General features: G+C 38.5%; 1 protein-coding gene across 2 annotated transcripts in view; it reads right to left on the reverse strand.

Moving 5' to 3' along the window:
- The window catches only part of FOCAD (focadhesin), a 94315-nt gene that overhangs the window by 91158 nt on the left and 412 nt on the right, over nucleotides 1-2745 (reverse strand). Inside the window, exon 2 of one of the 2 annotated variants that reach the window (XM_085326212.1) lies at nucleotides 266-354. The exons of the other annotated variant lie outside the window; for it this stretch is intronic. The gene's annotated coding sequence lies outside the window, so the exon portion shown is untranslated. The remainder of the gene's footprint in view (nucleotides 1-265; nucleotides 355-2745) is intronic. 2 annotated transcript variants of the gene reach the window in all.

The following is a 2745-nucleotide window of genomic DNA, read 5'->3' on the forward strand; positions in this document are numbered from 1 at the left end:
AAAAAAAAAACAGACTAAAGCTGATTTTTAATAGGTTTATTATGACATTTCCTGAGGGGGGGGGGTGCACAGGACAGTTTTTCATCTCAGATACACATCTGATAGAATATTTCTCTCAGTGACCTTGATGTTCTTTGAGTGCTAGTAAAATACATACATCAGGTGTTATTTTATATTACCGCTAACCTATAGATATGATGTCATAGTTATTCATCTGARCAAAAATACAGCCTCCTCCTCACAAAGCATTACTTGGAACACTTACTTTCTCTCTGCTGACTCTGACACCCCCAAGGAAAGATATTACGTGAGAAACCTCCAGGGTTGTCAGAGTTCCACTAACATTTCATCGTTCTGAAAAGAAGAGGGGAAAAATGAAAAGTTCATAAATAATATTTAGTGCATTTACAACCACCAAAAGAAAAAGTTTAAAGAAGTGGTTCCCAAACCAAGGGTTGTGGTTACTACCACTTGATAAAATACAGTTTACTTTGAAAGAATACATTTTCACAAAATATTCACATTAGCCTTTGGAGGCCCACCAAATTTATCAGTTCAACATTGAAATCAAAAATGGTTAGGACTAAAYACACCTCCTCATAAGTCACTTACTCATTTATAACTCAGTTTTTAGTGCATCATTTCTGATCTTCCCCTTGCCAGGTAAATTCCACAGAAACAATGTACAACCATTTGTGCGCTCTGAGAATGATGCTAYAATCAGAGAGCGAAATGGTAAGAGCAGCATGTCTACGAGAAGCACGGCTGATGTAGGAAGGAACTGAACACCTAAAGATAGGCAAAAATCATACAGAAGAAAACTCCAACTGTAACTTACAAATTGGAACCTAAGTAGCACCTACATCTGGAGTTTATAAAACATCTGCTTTTTCATCCTTGCCTATCAGTTTCTAATAATACCACCACTACAAGGTGGAGTTAGGAAAGATTTTCAAAGCCAAACAGCATGACTGTGCACTAACTTTGGAGTCAGCTGTGCCAAACCACTGGCTTGTTTCCATAACATGCAAAAAGAAAAGGAAGTCATGTCTGTGTGGAAAATCCTTATTAGTAAGGTTGAGCTTAATCTCACTTGTCCTTAATTTCTTGCATTATCGGCACTGAATTCATAATAGCTAGGTCAGGCTAGGTCAAAACTTTGAAACTGTAAAAAAGCAAGCAAGCAAGCAAAAAGGGATTCCCCCCCCCCTTCAGTTCAGATAGCTACTTTATTCAGACACCTTTTCCTACTAATTAAAAATATATATATACTGAAGTCRGAACTGTTTCCTCCCTTTTAGGAACCGTGTCTACTGCCTGCTGTTGTCAGCATGCCAAAGCACTTCTATAAATAGGTACTAGCATCTGTATTTCTTGCAATCCTTTTCCCTCCTTCCCATGAAAGCACAATTTCCACATGACAATCCTAAGAATTGTAAAAGCAGCAGCAGAAAAAGTTTCCTATTTTTAGCCATATTTTACCACAAAAACAAGGAGGGCCAGAGCATGCTAGCTTGCCAAAGTCTCTATAATCTATCAGCTCTGAAAACTCCTTAAAAGCTTTACCCCAGCTTGTGACATTTGGGACAGCATTTGGTCTCAAAAAGAAAGAAAAACATCACATACACCTAATAACTTGTTTTGAAGTTCACAGTTCTCAAAGGACTGCATAACTTATTTCCATGTTATAGCTTACAGAGACCATTAGTGTTAAATAAAATACTACTCTTGCAAAGTAAGCAGAATCACCCCAAAACAAATCCATCTACCCTAACTGATTCTACATCAGAACTTTTATCTCATTCTCCCCTCTGCCCCTGAAAAAAGATACAAAAATTACATAGGAATATTATGAAAGAGAATACCTTGCAAATTCTTACAGCAGTCTCTCCTAATACGCTGCAGAAGACTATGACAAAATAGCTTGGTCTCAGCCAGGATACTCTGGTCAATAAATGCTCTCAAAATCTTTCTTATATAGGAGAGCAGCCTCTCTTTTTAAGCTGTAATTAATTGCATTTTACTTGTCCTGATAAGTTTTTGTTTGCTCATCCTGGGCTGTGTTTCACCTGTCTTCAGTGCTGAAGAGGCACTTTAGACCATCAACCAGGCAAACAGATGGACTTCTCCCCCACCCAAGAGCAAAAGAAAAAAGACAAGCTACAGGAAGCTTGTTTCCCTGSTACAGTTAAACTGAACTGTAAGTGACCTAGTGTTAATTAAAGTACAAGCAAAGCTAATGCAGCTGTACCAGACAGGAGTTACCTTGTGATTAGAGTTTACAATCTGGGCTACAACAGTTCAATAAAAGCAACTATTTTAACATGCAAGTTAAGGAAGATGAGTAACAGCACAGAAAACCTTCACTGGGAGTATGTGGATCACACTTTCCGTATTCACTGCCTTTTGCTCATTAARGACACCAAACTCAACTTGGTGTTCCCACTGAACCACAGCAGCGAGAATGTATGTGCTTATACATGCAAATACTCCTACTGCTCTGCTGAGTGTGCAAAGCCAACACTGAAGGAGATCCGCAGAAAGCTCTGTTCTGTGAGTGCTGCCAGTTACAGGGATATACAAACATATATACACACACACACAGGTATTTGCTATAAGGGTAAGYCTGCTCACTCTAGAGAAAGACAAAGTTGAGAGCTCCTGGTGACTGATCTGTATCTTCATAATGGTAAAACATAGCAGCCATTTGTAGATGCTACGAGAAAACAAGAGTTTGCTTTCTTA

Source organism: Rhea americana, unplaced genomic scaffold, assembly GCF_003343005.1.
Source record: "Rhea americana isolate MKP2758 unplaced genomic scaffold, rheAme1 scaffold_129, whole genome shotgun sequence".
NCBI classification, from domain to species: domain Eukaryota; kingdom Metazoa; phylum Chordata; class Aves; order Rheiformes; family Rheidae; genus Rhea; species Rhea americana.